Source organism: Eubalaena glacialis, chromosome 4 (genome assembly GCF_028564815.1).
Source record: "Eubalaena glacialis isolate mEubGla1 chromosome 4, mEubGla1.1.hap2.+ XY, whole genome shotgun sequence".
NCBI lineage: Eukaryota > Metazoa > Chordata > Mammalia > Artiodactyla > Balaenidae > Eubalaena > Eubalaena glacialis.
This window is the reverse complement of record NC_083719.1, coordinates 154,155,124-154,174,792: the sequence shown is the minus strand read 5'-3', so window position 1 is coordinate 154,174,792 and position 19,669 is coordinate 154,155,124. Positions and strand designations below refer to the sequence as shown.

The 19,669-nt window shown below is 44.8% G+C and overlaps 1 long non-coding RNA gene across 2 annotated transcripts in view; it reads right to left on the bottom strand.

Moving 5' to 3' along the window:
* Positions 1-19,669, bottom strand: part of LOC133090171 (uncharacterized) — a 66,109-nt gene that overhangs the window by 32,110 nt on the left and 14,330 nt on the right. The gene's annotated exons all lie outside the window — the stretch shown is intronic.

Here is a 19,669-nt window from a genome sequence, read left to right as displayed (position 1 = left end):
CTGACCATCCAGCCAAACCATTGGCCACAGCCCATGAATCAATAGTTCACTGGCCACTTCTCCTTCCAAGCAAAGTGAAACACCAGGTACACTGCTCAGAGATCTGCCCACTGGGAGGATTTCCCTTCACCACGTCCTCCAGGGATGTCCCAGACAGGGGCTGTAGTGCTGCAGCCGTCCACTTTCAGGCGGTGCCTGCATATCGTGCAAAACCACCTGTAAACCAGGCCCCAATCTTCTTTCCTTCTGTCAGCTGATCATAGGGAACTCCCCACAAGGCCATGGTGCAGGCTGGGAGACAGAAAGCAGTGTAGTAGGAGTGGGGACCATGGCACTTGGGCCACTTCATCATGTAATTTACCTGTGTCTTCAAGGCCCAACCACGTATATATCACTTCCATTTTGAGTATGAAATATTGCTATGCACACCTAATTTTATGACTTGGTGAATCAGATAACACCCAGTTCATGACAGACAGCTCAGGTCCTATGGTAACCTGGTGGCCCAAAGTTAAGTGTTCAGTCTCTACTGAGGCCCAGGGGTAGGCCAAGAGCTGTGTTTCTCAAAAGCAGAGTAGTTATCTGTGGATGATGGCAGGGTCTTGCTCTAAAATCCTAAAGGCCTGTGCTGGGATTCCCCGAGAGAGGCCTGCCAAAGGCTCACAACAGCATCCTTAGCGCCACTAGCACTTCAGGCAGCATTGGAGTTCCTGGATCCTGTGGCCCAAGTGGCAGACCGTCTTGCACAGCAGCCTGGACCTATTGTTGAGCCTTCTCTTCTTCTGGATGCCACTCAAAATAAGCAATTTTTGGGGTCACTCAGTAAATGATTCAGAGCAACATCCAAATGAGGAAAATGTTGCCTCCAAGATCCAAAGAGATACCCGAGATCTTGTGCCCCTTTCTTGGTTGTAGGAGGAGTCAGATGCAACAACTTGCCCTTCACCTTAGAATGGATATCTCGACATGCTCCACACCACTGACCTCTACAAATTTCACTGAGGTAGAAAGCCCCTGAATTTTAGTTGGATTTATTTCCCACCCTCTGACACACAAATTTCTTCTCAGTAAGTCTGGAGAAGTTGCTACCTCTCGCTCGCTAGGTCCAGTCCCCATGGGGTCATCAATGTAATGGACCAGTGTGATATCTTGTAGAAGGGAAAGGTCATCCAGATCCCTGCAAACTAAATGATGACATTGGTCTGGAGGGTTGATATGCCCCTGAGGTAGCAGAGTGAACGGGTAGCACTGGCCTTGCCAGCTGAAAGCACATTGCTTCTGTTAGGCCTTATGGACAGGGATGGAGAAAAAAGCATTTACCAGATCAATAGCCACATGCCACGTACCGGGGGAGTGTTAATTTGCTCAAGCAATAAAACCACATCTGGTATTTCAGCTGCCACTGGAGTCCCCACCCGGTTAAGCTTAGGATAATCCACTGTCATTCTCCAAAATCCATCTGTCTTCTGCACAGGCCAAACAGGCGCGTTGACTGGGGTATGGATTATCATGCCAGTCAAGTTGACACATAAAATTAACCATCACGGACAGTCAGGATATTAGCCTCTAGGGAGCCTTGCAGGCAAAAATATGGGCATCTTGAAGAAACTACTGGAAGCATTACGTTGCAGGCAAAAATCTGGGCATCTTGAAGAAACTACTGGAAGCATTCAGAGCTAATGTGGAGGACCCTTCATAATGAAAACTAGCCCAAGAAAGAGGCACAGTCTTCCGCCAGGGTGATCACTTCATATGGAATAGGGTTAACTGCCAGTAACAGGAGGAATACATTTTCCTCATGGGAAATGAAACTGTGTAGTCTCTGTGGAAAAGGTAGTGGTCATGGTGTTATTTTCTGTGGCCTGCATGATGCTAAGGGGTGTTTGCCCTTAGAAAATTAAAAAGAAACCAACCACAGGTCATAAGGAGAAAGTGGTTTATGGTTGAAATCACCCGCTGTCTCCCCATGTGGTGACTACTTTGCACCCCGTCGATTTAGCCAAGCTGAAACGATCTTTCCCAGAATTCTCTTCCATGCACGGAGAATTCTGGGCCACAGGAGAAATTTGTGCAGGATTTGGAAGATGGACATGAAGCTGCAGCCACTTTCAGGCTCAGAATCCACATTCAAGGTCAAGGTACAGCTTGAGCGCATCGTCACTCACCTTGTTAGTGTCAGGCAGCAGCCAGGCTTCAGCTTCCTCGGCCCCCGCTGGATCTCCTCTTTCGGCTTCTCTGGGTCCTGGGCCAGGAGTGCTGCTCTGCGACAAAGCGCACCAGCTTCTCCTGCAGGGCATTCGTGTCCCGTAGGTGAAGTGTTTGCAGGTGGATGAAACTGATGCGGGTCCCAGCACCTCCCTGTGGGTCGCAGCTGACCCTGGCTTCCCCCACTTCACAGCCACCTTCTCACCAACTGCCAGCCCTTCTGACTTCAAGCCCAGCGCCAGATGCAGAAGCAACGGCCTTACGGAGGGTTGTACCAGTTCCCATGAGTGCATAAGGTCAGATCCCTAAAATCAACCCTTCATTCTATATCACAGACATTCTGTTTCTCTGGTAGAACCTGACTACCACACACCCCTACATCCCTTCTCTAAAGCTTGAGCAGAGGAAAACCCCCTTGCCATCTAACTGGAGTCTATAGTGTCTGCAGACTCATGAAAGAGTCGACCTTTCTCTATGTGGAGGGTCCCAAGGAGGAGGTGGTGACAGACAGGAGAGGCACAAAGACAGAGCAAGAAGGGTACATAGAGGGGGATGGAAGAGAGGGATGTCGGGAGAATCAGAGACATATCTATGTGACTTCTCCAAAAATCTGCCCCCCAACCCGTGCATACAGGGAATAAATCAGCTAAAGTCCTCTTTACAGAACCCAGGCCTTGACCTGTGCTTCTGAGAAAGTTCACAGAAATACTTAAGAAAGGAGGAAACTGCCGTGACATCTTAGTCTGGGGGAGGTACCACACCTGGAAAATGGGTACTTTCTGTACCTGACTGCTGGTAAGACACCGGCCTCCCACATGGATGGCGAGGCAGAGAAGATTGCCAAAAGCAGAGGGGTCCGCAAGGCTGAGAGGCCCTCAGGCCTGTTGCCCCGTGGGACGTATGGGATATCCACACAGAACAGGAAACAGGACCTTACTATGTGCGTTACATTTGTAGCCAGGAAACTGATGCTTCCTCTCTGTCCACAGGAATGCTAGAGCAACACCTCCTTAAAAGAGCAGGGACCCTTGTCAGGTGTGAGGGATAGTGATCTTTCATCCCCTTGTCTCCCGTGCCAATCACTGTTGCCCCGGCAATGCCTACTCTTGGGCTCTCCTGCCTGTGGAATTCAAGCGGTCACTGACTTCATCATCCCCTCTTTGTTTGCAAGTAATGGGAGGATGAACAGAACAACCTGCTTAGACCAACCAAATAATAAGAGGCCAGGTGTGACTTCGAGTGATGGCTTTCAGTTCTGCAGAAACTATAGAACTGACTTAAAACATAGAGTCCCCAGGCAAGGGAGAGGAGGATATCTTCTCCCCAGCAGAACCCCATCGTGGGTCACTGGGGATTCTGTGACCAAGGCCAGGAGAGAGCGGGGTCAGCAAAACCCTGAAAGCCAGCCAAGGCTGCCACAATCTGGGACTTTTGCTTCCCGAATGTGTATAGTATTCCTGTAAGGTCCAGTATGACGACGTATTTTTAAATCATTTCTCAAAACGAAACCTTTCTGAAAAACCAAACATGAAATGGCTCCCCAGAGCTGAACTGCTCTAAGTGAAGTACAGATGCTGGGCCTGGGATGTCCTACTGCACAGCCAAGCCCTCCAAAGCCCCCCATGCACCCTGCATCCTCCCCAGAAGCCCCTGAGGTGCTCGTGAGGAGCCCCGGACTCCTCAGAGCACAGGGTGGAACTGTATATCAGAAGAAGCCCAGAGTGAGCCCCACTGGGTGGCAGAGCGACCACTGAGTGGCAAAATGCCCACGGCATTGGTGTGGCGGAGGGAGGGAGCTAGGGCAGGGGGCCGGAGGTCAGATTTCATAATGCCAATAATAACTACAGACACCGTTTATTATATGCCTGTAATATGCCAGCAAGCCTTGCAAGGTGAGAAATACTATTCCCATTTATAAATGAGGATTCTGGAGCACAAAGAAGCAACTTTCTGAGTCTCACACTCCTGAGATTCAAACAAAGGCGTAGAAGCTCCAAAGCCCATGCTCTTTTCCGCTGCGACTGCTGTAGGGCCATTATCGCCTTTGTCTTCCCAGCACCCTAGTTCCTTTGGGGAACCTCCCTTGCCTGTTCTGGTGGGGTGGCCCATCACAGCAGCCTGCCCCTCCTCTCTCTCCCCTGGCACCACTCGGAAGGGTCAGCCAGCCCGGCTGATGACAATACTCCATCTCCTTGGCAACAGTGCTCGGGCCACAGGGTTATGGATGATACCGTCAGGACCAATCGGAGCCGAGCGCAGGAAGGACCTAGCTTCTGGCCGGCTTTGAAAAATCTGCAGTGACCGCATAATGGCTCCTGCAGCCCCCGTGGAGGTGAGGTGCCGAGTGACCCCCAGAACTATTCTGGATGCTTCTCAGTGGACTCCTCCATCAACCCAGCAGTACAAGAACAAGGGGTTTTGTGGGGCCAGAATTTGCGGAATTAGGGTAACCAACTTGTCCCGGTCCGGCTGGAACTTTCCCCGTTTTGAAACTGGAAGTCCTGTTTCCCAAGAAACCCCTCCATCCTGGGCAAACCGGAGTGTCTTGTCAGCCCAGACAGCGCTGAACTATGCAGCTGAAGATGGGGAAAGAACCTGGCTCGTATCAGGGCTGAGTGCAATCTTGATGGGAAACAATAAAAATTCGGAGCGATTTGCTCATGAAGTTTATCGAGAGACTGTCTCAGGGGAACTGGCTCTGCCCAGCGGATATGGGAAACAGGATGTGTCCACAAGTGGTGTAGCAGGGAAGTGTTCCTCTGTTATCCATCTGACCAAAAATAAGAGAAAATATGCGTGTGTTCCCTTTGGAGCCTTCTTCCAAAGTCTCTCCATCACGTGAAGAAATTCCACTTATTGCCTCCATGGCTCGGCTTCTGCTATGGGTTCTGCAACCATTGCAGGCCAGCGAGGAGAGAGCAGAAAGGGAAGCCAGGGCCCAAGAATCCCAAGTGATCGTCAGAACCTGCATTGCCCTTTCTCACCTGGAAGCCGAGAGGACTGAGGTGTGACCCTCACTGAGGATCCGGAGATGAGTCCAATCCTCCCCTCCATTTAGTGTCACCTCCTGTCACCCCTCAAAGCCTGCTGTCAGCTGTGCCCATTCCGTAACTCCTGGGATAATCCCCTCCACCTTATCTGCCTGTCTGTCCTTTTGGAGTCAGCCACACCTCACTTCCCCCTGGAAGCCTCTTGTAACCCCTCAAACAGAAGCCCGTACTGGCTCCCTGTCGGTTTGCACTTTCTACACCCCTCCAGAGGACATGACATGAGTTTGAGATCATCCAACTGCACAATCCTCTCCCCACCAGACTCTACCCTCCTTGTTACCCACCTACAGGGCAGCAGCCCACAAAGGGCTGAGCCCAGAGGAGATGCTGCCTCCAGACAGGCACGCAGAAGGGAGGGAGGAAGGGAGGGAGATCTCCATGGTCTCAGGAAGTGAGCAGAGTGATCTGAGACATTTTAGCCTGCAGAAGATAAACCTAAGTACCCAAGAGGGCACCACATCAAAGGACAGAATAAAAACCCATCCATTCCTCATACGGCTCCAGTCCTACCCACTAGAACACAAGGGCACTCCGAGGAGTTGAAGAGCGGGAGATGGAGAAGCGCTGAAGGAAAAGCCTTCAGGTGCATCCCAGAATCCACTTCTGGGATTCCATGTACATGCACCATCGCTGACGTTTTCAAGACACGGGCGATGTATGACCGTTAATGCCAGTGCAGTCATGTGAGGTGATGCAGTTATTTGGAGAAGCAAAATGTCAGGCTTTGGTTCCCGCCCCTGGGGGTGGAGGGCTTGCTGTTGCTCCAGGCCAGCCCTGCAGCCCAAGGGACTGCCCCCCACATGTCCACAGGGGGGCAGCCCCCTTCCTCGCCTGCAAGGCCAGCTCAAAGGTCTCTCCTGCAAAAATCCTCCCCAGGACCCCCAGACGGGAGTGGAGTGGGTTTTCTGAGTGCTTGGGGCACTGGAGGAGACAGAGTGCAGCTGTGCTTTGGAGCCATCCTGCCAGGGTTCAAATCCCTACTTCCAACTTATTATCTGTGTGCCCAGGACAGAGTCACTACCTCTCTTGATTCAGCTTCCTCACCTATAAAGCACGGATGGTAACAAAACCCACCTGCTGGGGGCGCTGTAACAATGAGTTAATACATGCAAAATGCTAAGGACAGAGCCAGACTTGAAGGACACTGCTAGAGTTTGATGATACCACTATCATTATTATTCCTCTTAGGATAAAGATCACATCCTTTCTTGCAGAATCACCACTGATGTACTCTAGACTGGAGGTGTCTCCAGAGAAGAAATCATTGACCCAAATCTTGGTTTTGCTCTCAGCCCTGTGTGGCTTGCACAGAGTAAATATAAATCGATAACTATTTCCTCAATGAGCATGCAGGTGCATTATAGGGAAGACACTCTCTGGCCCACTGCCCACACTAGAAAAATTAAATCTTGACACTAGGAATATTCAGTAACTCTTTCCCCCCAGGAACTTGGACCATGACAGCAAATGCATTCAGAGGCAGCAGGTGTCGGTGGGCTTTTTTAGCCTCTAATTTTCCCTACTTTTTTCTTGTCCTCCTCAACCTCCTTTCCCACAAACACAAAGGAGATGGGTTCTGTAGAAGCTATACAGCAGAAGTTAGGAATCTGTGGTCAGTGGAAGAAAGAAGAACCACACGGCAGAGCGAAGAAGTCTGAATACAAAGGCAGGCTCTACTGCCTTGGACAAGTCAGTCCGAGGCTCTGTGCCTCAGTATTCCTCATCTAGGAGATGGGGCTAAGATATCAACATCCACTCTCAGGGAGGAATGAGCGAGATTGCAAATGGAGTGCACGGCATGGGGCCTGGCACCTGGAAGAAGCTCTGGGTTCTGAGGGCCAGGAGAGCATGGGGTGTCCAAATCCATGTTTGTCTGCAACCGCAAAGCCCTCGAGGGCAGAGGGAGCAGCTTGTTTAGATTCACCTTGGTTTACTTTTCCCAACAGCCTGGTACATTGCTGTGGGCATACCATGGCACTGCACAAATATCTCAGAAGAACTGGGAGCCTCTGGCCTCTTCAGGAAGAAGGAAACTTAAGCACTTAGTTGGGGGACTCAGGGCTAAAATTCAGATTTCCTGCCTCCAAGTACGGAGTTGGAGACTCAAGACACTGTTTTTACAGCCAGTGGCCACACACAAAAGAACAAGAAATGCCTGAGTGTGCTAGGGTCCCGATCTGGCTGGCTACGAATGACCAGGTTTTCAAGATGGAAATGAAATAAAAGGAACACCCATCAGTAATGTGAAATGTTAAAACTAAACCGAGAAAAAATGCAAGCCCTCCCCAACATCAGCAACTAGAACAAAGGGAAGAAAAAAGGAGGCAGAACAAAAAAGAGACGGAGTGAAGGAAAACAAAAGAAGAAAAAGAGCAGGGAAGAGAAGCAGGGAAGAGAGCTGGGAAGGAAGAAGGAGCTTCCCTGAGAGTTACAGGAAGACAGGCAGCAAAGCCGCTGAAGAAAGAGCTGGGGAGGGTGTGGGTGCAGAGGCTCGGATCAGAATCCTCCAACAAGCAGCCATGGACAGATCATAGTTCATTCAAATAACTGAAGTGTAACTCACGCTCAAGACCCAGAAGCCTTAACCTGGAAACTGGGACAACTGCATTGCAGCTGAGATTGAGTTTAAAGAAATGGTAGCAGTGGGGAAGACAAAGCCAGGCTCTGCTGGGCTTTCCAGTCTGGCCCTAAGCAGGGAAGTGAGGAACATTTCAGCATCACGGACAGGGTAAGCGCTTCTCTAATTCAGGGATTGCTCCTGCTGAGACCTGGTTTGTCCTTGGGCAGTGCAAACTAGGGGGATAAAAGAACTCGGGTCCATTCCAGCTCTGGACCATATAACATACTCAGTGGAGATGGGTTATTCTGGATGCCCCAGCATGCATTCTGTTTCTCAGGAGCAGCCCTGGACCTTTATTCCCATATCCATGCCTCCCCCAGGTGCCTGGGGGAAACTGATTCCACCCTCCTACACTATGGTTGGGCGCCTGGGTTGGGTCAAAGTTAATTCATAAAATCCTACTGTCCTGGTCACGAAAGTGCTTCATGTTCCATAAACTGGTCCAATAAGAGTAAAACCCAGGATTTTGTTCAACAGTTGTAGAAAGAGATATTTTCTTCTCTGCTGGATATGATTAGGAGTAATGCAGCCCCAGGGCCGGGGGCGGGTATAGGTAACCATCTTGGGACAATGAGGAGAGAATCGATATGAGATTGGAGCCAAGCCAGAAGAAGCAGAGTGGAGATTTTGGTCTAGGTTGCATTACTTCTGGATCCAGCTGCTCCTGAAGGCCCTCAGTCAGATCATTTGAGTGAATCAACAAATTCCCTCTTATGATTGATCCAATTGGAGTTTTCTGTCATATGCAATGGAAAGATTCCTTACACAATATCTTATTGATTTCATGCATGATCACCTGTGTTACCAAACAATAATAATAATAATAATGTAAAAATAAAGATAAGTGCTAGAATAAACGCATGTGGGAAACAAATGTTAGCACATTAAACCACTTAATTTCCTCAAGGGCTTGCTATACACCCATCAGAATGGCTAAAATTATAAAAAGTGACTATATCAAGTGTTGATGAGGATATGGAGGAACTGGAACTCTCATAGACCTCAAGAAGGTTAGTGTTATGTATAATAATTATACTGGTGCACACCTATGTTCACTGTAGCATTCTTCACAATAACCAAGATATGGAAATAATTTTAATTGTCTGTCAACAGAAGAATTGTTAAAGAAGATGTAGCATACATATATACAATGGAATATTATTCAGCCATTTGCAATAACATGGATGGACCTTGAGGGCATTATGCCAAGTGAGAAAAGTCAGAAAAAGACAAATACTTTATGATTTCATTTATATGGAACCTAAAAAAATTCAAACTTGTAAAAACAGAGTACAGCGGTGGTTACCAGGGGTTGGGAGTGGGGGAACTGGGGAGATGTTATTTGAAAGTACAAACTTGCAGCCAGCAGATAAATTAGTTCTGGAGATCTAGTGCACAGCACAGTGATCATAGTCAACAATACTGTATTATAAACTTCAAAGTTGCTAAGAGACTAGATCATAATTGTTCTCGCCACAAAGAAATGATAATTATGGGACACAACAGAGGTCTGTGTTAGGTAACACCACAGTGGTAATCACATCGCAATATATAAATGTATCAAACCAACACCCTGTACACCTCAAACTTACACAATTTTATATGCCAATTATATCTCAATTAAAATAATAATAATAACTATACTGAAAGTAATAACCATACTGGGAGTGTGAACACCGTTCACAGGGAATTCATGGAGAACCATGGGACTCCAGAGGCAGGAGGGACTCCATGAACATAGGTGAGAATAGAAATAATCATAATGAGAAAAACACTGCCTTCTACTTGGTCCTAAGTCCCCCTAACTCCCCTTTTCCCCCTCCCGCCCCACCCCACTTCCAACCACCAACATCAACATCCATCCTCGCCATCAACACAGGCTGTGCGTTGGGCTGGGCATGTCCTCTGCTGTGAAGTGGGAATGATACCCTGAAGGCAGGAGGCTGAGAATGGTCAACAGGATGCCTGCCAACGCTGCCTTATCCCTAAGCCCCTGCACTGCCCTGGAGCCGGGAAAGGGTCCTAACCACAGACAGCCTGTTTCAGGCTGAGCAGCTCCCTCTGGCTCGGCTTGACATAAGAAGAGAAACCACATCTCCTCCAGTAGGAATCTGACCGGGGACATCCTGAGATGTTGGGGCAGCAATTGGTGGGAGCTGAGCTAAGTTATAGGGGCTCATGGTGAACCCAAACCATGGCGGCCAAATATGTGAATAAACAGAAGTATCAGAGAGATACACAGAGGGTGAGGCCTCCAGATAGCAGTGAGGGAAAGAGCAGGCACCTAGCAAGAAGCAAGGACATTGTGGACACAGTAACCTCAAGAGATACAGGGAGGGTCACAGCCAGCCCCAGGGCCACCTCAGCCCCCAAAGCTTTCCTGGTCCTCCTTTACCCTTTTGTATTCTTTACAACTCACACCTCCTTCAAGGGGCCTTAATGGGTCACCAGGTTAGCCAAAGATCTCCTCCACCGACCACTGCAGATGGACGATGTCCTGTAGGAGAGGGCCCTGTGACTTCTCGTCTCTTACTGGATGAGGCTCCTTCATTTCAGTGGCTCGCATCTTACTGACTTTATAGTTTCAGACCCAGGAATTCAAAATCCATCCCGGCAAGATGACTTTCTTGGACCTCCAAGTCTATCCTCAAAAAGGTAAAGAGGAGCTGAGAATCCCTGTGTCCTCTAAAAACATCTCAGAAGACAAGGAACCAAAAAAGCCCAAATGAAAAGATGGATTGAAAGTTATTTCTTTGACCTACAAGATTACAGAGAGACCAGTTGTGAGTGTGTGCGTGTGTGTGCATGCATGTGTATCCGTGTATATGTGTGTGTGACCCTTTAATCCATTCACCTAGTTAACCCTCCATGAATCTCTAAGCCTGGACAGGAAGGGACCCTGAGGCTGAGAAGGAAGGATGGTCATGGAAGGATCATGGTCGGGGGAGGGACAGGTGTGCCCATAATAGGGCACTAGAGAACCTCCTGGATTAATGGAAATATTCTAAATCTTGATTTAGGTGGTTCTACAAGTAAACATATGTGGTTCTACATTTAGTGGTAAGTAAACATTTAGTGGTTCTACAAGTAAACATATGTAAACCGTCATCGAGTTGTACATTTAAAATTGGTACACCCAGATTAGTTCAAGACGGCGGAGTAGAAGGACGTGCACTCACTCCCTCTTGTGAGAACACCAGAATCACAACTAACTGCTGAAGAATTATCAACAGGAAGACACTGGAACTCACCAAAAAAGATACCCCACATCCAAAGACAAAGGAGAAGCCACAAAGAGACGGTAGGAGGGGCACAATCACAATAAAATCAAATCCCATAATTGCTGGGTGGGTGATTCACAAACTGTTCTTGGTATAAGAACACTTATACCACAGAAGCTCACCCACTGCAGTGAAGGTTCTGAGCCCCACGTCAGGCTTCCCAACCTGGGGGTCTGGCAACAGGAGGAGGAATTCCCAGAGAATCAGACTTTGAAGGCTAGCGGGATTTGATTGCAGGACTTCGACAGCACTGGGGGAAACAGAGACTCCACTCTTGGAGGGCACACACAAAGTAGTGTGCACATCAAGACCCAGGGGGAAGGAGCAGTGACCCCATAGGAGACTGAACCAGACCAACCTGCTAGTGTTGGACGGTCTCCTGCAGAGGCGGGGGGTGGCTGTGGCTCAATGCAGGGACAAGAACACTGGCAGCAGAAGTTCTGGGAAGTACTCCTTCGTGTGAGCCCTCCCAGAGCCAGCCATTAGCCCCACCAAAGAGCCTGTAGGCTCCAGTGCTGGGTTGCCTCAGGCCAAACAACCAACAGGGAGGGAACAGCCCCACCCATCAGCAGACAAGCGGATTAAAGTTTTACTGAGCCCTGCCCACCAGAGCAACATCCAGATCTACCCACCACCAGTCCCTCCCAACAGGAAGCTTGCACAAACCTCTTAGACAGCCTCATTCACCAGAGGGCAGACAGCAGAAGCAAGAAGAACTATAATCCTGCAGCCTGTGGAACGAAAACCACATTCACAGAAAGATAGACAAAATGAAAAGGCAGAGGGCTATGTACCAGTGAAGGAACAAGATAAAACCCCAAAAAAACAACTAAATGAAGTGGAGATAGGCAACCTCCCAGGAAAAGAATTCAGAATAATGATAGTGAAGATGATCCAGGACCTCGGAAAAAGAATGGAGGCAAAGATCGAGAAGATGCAAGAAATGTTTAACAAAGACCTAGAAGAATTAAAGAACAAACACCTAGAAGAATTAAAGAACAAACAAACAGAGATGAACAATACAATAACTGAAGTGAAAAATATACTAGAAGGAATCAATAGCAGAATAACTGAGGCAGAAGAACGGATAAGTGACCTGGAAGACAGAATGGTAGAATTCACTGCCATGGAACAGAATAAAGAAAAAAGAATGAAAAGAAATGAAGACAGCCTGAGAGACCTCTGGGACAACATTAAACTCACCAACATTCACCTTATAGGGGTCCCAGAAGGAGAAGAGAGAGAGAAAGGACCCGAGAAAATACTTGAAGAGATTATATTTGAAAACTTCCCTAACATGGGAAAGGAAATAGCCACCCACATGCAGGAAGCACAGAGCGTGCCAGGCAGGATAAACCCAAGGAGGAACACGCCAAGACACATAGTAATCAAACTGACAAAAATTAAAGGCAAAGAAAAATTGTTAAAAGCAACAAGGGAAAAATGACAAATAACACACAAGGAAAATCCTATAAGGTTAACAGCTGATTTCTCAGCAGAAACTCTACAAGCCAGAAGGGAGTGGCACAATATATTTAAAGTGATGAAAGGGAAGAACCTACAACCAAGATTACTCTACCCGTCAACGATCTCATTCTGATTTGACGGAGAAATCAAAAGCTTTACAGACAAACAAAAGCTAAGAGAATTCAGCACCACCAAACCAGCTCTACAACAAATGCTAAAGGAACTTCTCTAAGTGGGAAACACAAGAGAAGAAAAGGACCTACAAAAACAAATGCAAAACAATTAAGAAAATGGTAATAGGAACATACATATCGATAATTACCTTAAATGTGAATGGATTAAATGCTCCAACCAAGAGACACAGGCTCACTGAATGGATACAAAAACAAGACCCATATATACGCTGTCTACAAGAGACCCACTTCAGACCTAGGGACACATACACACTGAAAGTGAGGGGATGGAAAAAGATATTCCATGCAAATGGAAATCAAAAGAAAGATGGAGTAGCAATACTCATATCAGATAAAATAGACTTTAAAATAAAGAATGTTACAAGAGACAAGGAAGGACACTACATAATGATCAAACGATCAATCCAAGAAGAAGATATAACAATTATAAATATATATGCACCAAACATAGGCGCACCTCAATACATAAGGCAAATGCTAACAGCTATAAAAGAAGAAATCAACAGTAATACAATAATAGTGGGGGACATTAGCACCTCACTTACACCAATGGACAGATCACCCATACAGAAAATAAATAAGGAAACACAAGCTTTAAATGACACAATAGACCAGATAGATTTCATTGATATTTATAGGACATTCCATCCGAAAACAAAAGATTACACTTTCTTCTCAGGTGCACAGGGAACATTCTCCAGGACAGATCACATTTTGGGTCACAAATCAAGCCTCAGTAAATCTATGAAGATTGAAATCATATCAAGCATCTTTTCCAACCACAAAGCTATTAGAAATAAATTACAGGGAAAAAAACCCTAAAAAACACAAACACATGGAGGCTAAACAACATTATTAAATAACCAAGGGGTCACTGAAGAAATCAAAGAGGAAATAAAAAAATACCTAGAGACAAATGACAACGAAAACACGACGATCCAAAACCTATGGGATGCAGCAAAAGCAGTTCTTAGAGGGATGTTTATAGCAATACAATCTTACCTCAAGAAACAAACAAAAAAATATCTCAAATAAACAATCTAAACTCACAGCTAAAGGAACTAGAGAAAGAAGAAAAAACAAAACCCAAAGTAAATAGAAGGAAAGAAATCATAAAGATCAGAGCAGAAATAAATGAAATAAAAACAAAGAAAACAATAGCAAAGATCAATAAAACTTAAAGCTGGTTTTTTGAGAAGGTAAACAAAATTGAAAAACCTTTTGCCAGACTCATCAAGAAAAAGAGGGAGAGGACTCAAATCAATAAAATTAGAAATGAAAAAGGAGAAGTTACAACTGACACCACAGAAATACAAAGCATCATAAGAGACTACTACAAGCAACTCTATGGCATAAAATGGACAACCTGGAAGAAATGGACAAATTCTTAGAAAGGTATTACCTTCCAAGACTGAACAAGGAAGAAATAGAAAATATGAACAGACCAATCACAAGTAATGAAATTGAAATTGTGATTAAAAATCTTCCAACAAACAAAAGTCCAGGACCAGATGGCTTCACAGGTGAATTCTATCAAACATTTAGAGAAGGGCTAACACCCATCCTTCTCAAACTCTTCCAAAAAATTGCAGAGGAAGGAACACTTCCAAACTCATTTTACGAGGCCACTATCATCCTGATACCAAAACCAGGTAAAGATACTACAAAAAAAGAAAATTACAGACCAATATCACTGATAAACATAGATGTAAAAATCCTCAATAAGGGACTTCCCTGGTGGCACAGTGGTTAAGAATCCTCCTGCCAATGCAGGGGACAAGGGTTCGATCCCTGGTCCGGGAAGATCCCATATGTCGCGGAGCAGCTAAGCCCATTGCCACAACTACTGAGCCTGCGCTCTAGAGCCTGGGTGCTGCAATTACTGAGCCTGCATGCTGCAACTACTGAAGTCCACACACCTAGAGCCTGTACTCCTCAACAAGGGAAGCCACCGCAGTGAGAATCCCATGCACCGAAACAAGGAGTAGCCCCCACTCGCTGCAACTAGAGAAAGCTGGCGAGCAGCAACGAAGACCCAACGCAGCCATAAATAAATAAATAAAATTATTAGAAAAAGAAATCCTCAACAAAATACTAGCAAACAGAATCCAACAACACATTAAAAGGATCATACACCATGATCAAGTGGGATTTATCCCAGGGATGCAAGGATTCTTCAATATACACAAATTAATCAATGTGATACACCATATTAACAAACTGAAGAATAAAAACCATATGATCATCTCAATAGTTGCAGAAAAAGCTTCTGACAAAATTCAACACCGATTTATGATAAAAACTCTCCAGAAAGTGGGCATAGAGGGAACCTACCTCAACACAATAAAGGCCATATATGACAAACCCACAGCAAACATCATTCTCAATGGTGAAAAACTGAAAGCATTTCCTCTAAGATCAGGAAAAGACAAGGATGTCCACTCTCACCACTATTATTCAACATAGTTTTGGAAGTCCTAGCCACAGCAATCAAAGAAGAAAAAGAAATAAAAGGAATCCAAATTGGAAAAGAAGAAGTAAAACTGTCACTGTTTGCAGATGACATGATACTATACACAGAGAATCCTAAAGATGCCACCAGAAAACTACTAGAGCTAATCAATGAATTTGGTAAAGTTGCAGGATACAAAATTAATGCACAGAAATCTCTTGCATTCCTATACACTAACAACAAAAGATCAGAAAGAGAAATTAAGGAAACAATCCCATTCATCACTGCAACAAAAAGAATAAAATACCTAGGAATAAACCTATCTAAGGAGGTAAAAGACCTGTACTCAGAAGACTATAAGACACTGATGAAAGAAATCAAAGATGACACAAACAGATGGAGAGATATACCATGTTCTTGGATTGGAAGAATCAATATTGTGAAAATGACTATACTACCCAAAGCAATCTACAGATTCAGTGCAATCCCTATCAATTTACCAATGGCATTTTTTACAGAACTAAAACAAAAAATCTTAAAATTTGCATGGAGACACGAAATACCCCGAATAGCCAAAGCAATCTTGAGGGGAAAAAATGGAGCTGGAGGAAACAGGCTCCCTGACTTCAGACTATACTACTATACTACCAAGCTACAGTAATCAAGACAATACGGTACTGGCACAAAAACAGAAATATAGATCAATGGAACAGGATTAGAAAGCCCAGAGATAAACCCACGCACCTGTGGTCAACTAATCTATGACAAATGAGGCAAGGATAAACAGTGGAAAAAAGACAATAAGACTCTTCAGTAAGTGGTGCTGGGAAAACTGGACAGCTACATGTAAAAGAATGAAATTAGAACACTCCTTAACACCATACACAAAAATAAACTCAAAATGGATTAAAGACCTAAATGTAAGACCGGACACTATAAAACTCTTAGAGGAAAACATAGGAAGAACACTCTTTGACATAAATCACAGCAAGATCTTTTCTGACCACCTCCTAGAGTAATGGAAGTAAAAACAAAAATAAACAAGTGGGACCTAATGAAACTTAAAAGCTTTTGCACAGCCAAGGAAACCATAAACAAGACGAAAAGACAACCCTCAGAATGGGAGAAAATATTTGCAAATGAAGCAACTGACAAAGGATTAATCTCCAAAATTTACAAGCAGCTACTGCAGCTCAATATCAAAAAACAAACAACCCAATCCAAAAATGGGCAGAAGACCTAAATAGACATTTCTCCAAAGAAGATATACAGATTGCCAACAAACACATGTAAGGATACTCAACATCACTAATCATTAGAGAAATGCAAATCAAAACTGCAATGAGGTGTCACCTCACACTGGTCAGAATGGGCATCATCTGAAAATCTACAAACAACAAATGCTGGAGAGGGTGTGGAGAAAAGGGAACCCTCTTGCACTGTTGGTGGGTATGTAAATTGATACAGCCACTATGGAGAACAGTATGGAGGTTACTTTAAAAAACTAAAAATAGAATTACCATATGACCCAGCAACTCCACTTCTGGGCATATACCCAGAGAAAACCATAACTCAAAAAGCCACATGCACCCCAATGTTCACTGCAGCACTATTTACAATAGCCAGGTCATGGAAGCAACCTAAATGCCGATCGACAGACGAATGGATAAAGAAGATGTAGTACATATACACAATGGAATATTACTCAGCCATAAAAAGGAACGAAATTGGGTCATTTGTAGAGATGTGGATGGACCTAGAGACTGTCATACAGAGTGAAGTAAGTCAGAAGGAGTAAAACAAATATCATGTATTAATGCATATATGTGGAATCTAGAAAAATGGTACAGATGAACTGGTTTGCCAGCAGAAATAAGAGACACAGATGCAGAGAACAAACGTATGGACACAAAGAGGGGAAAGCGGCAGGGGTGGTGGCGGTGGTGGGATGAATTGGGAGACTGGGATTGACATATATATACTAATATGTATAAAATAGGTAACTAATAAGAACCTGCTGTATAAAAAAAAATTAAAATTCAAGAAAAAAGGAAAGAAAAGAAACACATGGAGTACTACAAAAATAAATAAATAAATAAATAGAATTCAAAAATAATAATAATTAAAAAAAAAGATTGGTACACTCTACCTGGCAATTCCACACCTAGACATATATCCAAAAGAATTGAAAGCAGGGACCAACAGATATTTGCACACCAATGTTCATAGCAGCATTAGTCACAACAGTTTAGAAACAATCCAAGTGGCCATCAACAGATTAACAGATAAGCGAAATGTAGTACATACATACAATGGAATAGTACGCAGCCTTAAAAAGGAAGGAAATTCTGACGCTTACTACTACATGGATGAACCTTGAAGACATTATGCTAGTGAAATAAGTCAATCACTAAAAAATAAATACTATATGATTCCACTTATAGGAGGTACCTAGAGCAGTTAAGCTTACAGAGGCAGAAAGTAGAATGGAGGTTGTCAGGGGCTGGAGGGAGGGGGAAATGAGGAATTATTGTTTAACAGGTAGTTCTAGTTTTATAAGGTGAAAAGAGTTAAGGAGATGGATGGTGGTGATGGCTGCACAACAATGTAAACGTACTTAATACCACCGAACTGTACACTTAAAAATGGTTAAGATGAGAAATTTTACCACAGTAAAAACAAAAAAATTGGGAAAAAATGTGGCATATACATACAGTGGAATATTATTCAGCCATGAAAAGGAATGACATTTTGATCTATGCTTCTTTTAGTTCTGAGACTTAATTTCCAACATGGTGGGGTGGGGAGCTCCCTACACCAACAAGCAATTCTCGAGACACCAGCTGGCTGTCCTACAATTCAACTCAGTTCTAACTCGTCTACCTGGAGAGAGCATCAGATCCCACAGGTTAAGGGCTCAGTCCCAGAGGACCATCTCCCCACCTCCAACTTCAGATGCCAGTTGCAAGTCCAGGTTGTTACACGTGCTTCTGGTAAACTGGCTATAAATTAGAGGTTCCCACGACCTCCTCCTTGGATTCAATTAATTTGTTAGAGGGGCTCACATAACTCAGAGAAACATTTTACGTACTAGATCACCAGTTTATTATAAAAGGATTTAACTCAGGAACAGCCTGATGGGAGAGATGCAGAGAGCAAGGTATGGGGAAAAGATCGGAGCTTCTACACCCTCCAGGAATGCACCAAGCTCCTCAAATCACATGTTCATCAACCCAGAAGCTCTCTGAACCCCATCCTTTTGGATTTTTATGGAGGCTTCATTATATAGGTACGATGGATTAAATCATTGGCCGTAGGTGACTGATTCAACCTCCAGCCCCTCTCCCCTCCCCGGAGGTCAGGGGGTGGGGCTGAAAGTTTCTACCTTCTAAACACAAGGTTGGCTCAATGACAACCAGCCCCTGGTTCTTCATTACCTTCTAAAAGTCACTTCATTAACATAACAAAAGACACCTTGATCACTCTCAACACTTAGGAAATTCCAAGTGTTTTGGGAGCTGTGAGCCAAGAACTGTGGCTGAAGACCCCATATATACAACAAATATATTCTGGTCATCTGAACAACCAAATATATATTTCTTATAAATCACAATATTGCAATGCTACAACACGGATGGACTTTGAAAATGTTACGTTAAATGAAATAAGCCAAACACCAAAAGACAAATACTGCATGATTCTACTTTCTTGCAGTCCCCAGAATAGGCAAATTCAGAGACAGTGTAGAACAGAGATTACCAGGGGCTTCAGGGGAAAGAGGAAGGGGGAGTATTGTTTAATGGGCACAGAGTTGTTTTTGGGGATGATGAAAAAGGTTTGGGCACAGACAGTGGTGATGGCTACCCCGCATTGTGAATGTATTTAATGCCACTGAATAGCGTACTTACAAATGGTTAAATGAAAAATATCATGTATGTCTATTCTACCACACAAAAAATTTGTTACACTTTATTCAATTAATAAATCTAATTAATTTAAGATATGGAGGAAGCATAATTAGTCCCGTTGACACTAAGAGTTTTAAATACCTTTTTCACTTACGAGGCTCGTCCGCATCCAAGGTACTTTGCTAGCCAGTGTGGCAGTTGCTGGATTCAATCTCAGGTCTGTGAATCCAGAGGCCAGGAATAAAGATTCCCGCACCCATAAAGCAACCCCTCTCTAATAAACTGGTCAATCCAGGTCTGCTTGGGCTGAGGACGGCCTCCCTCCTGCCGGGGAGGGCTCAGGCTGCTGACCTCTCTTTACCAGTGTGGGTCAATGAATTGAATAACAATCTGGGTAACTTCAGGCCGGCATCCTTCCTGAGCTTGTGCAGGGCCCCCTGGGTGTCTGTGGAGTAGCTTTGCCTGCAAAAAAACACCCCAGCTCCCTTGTCT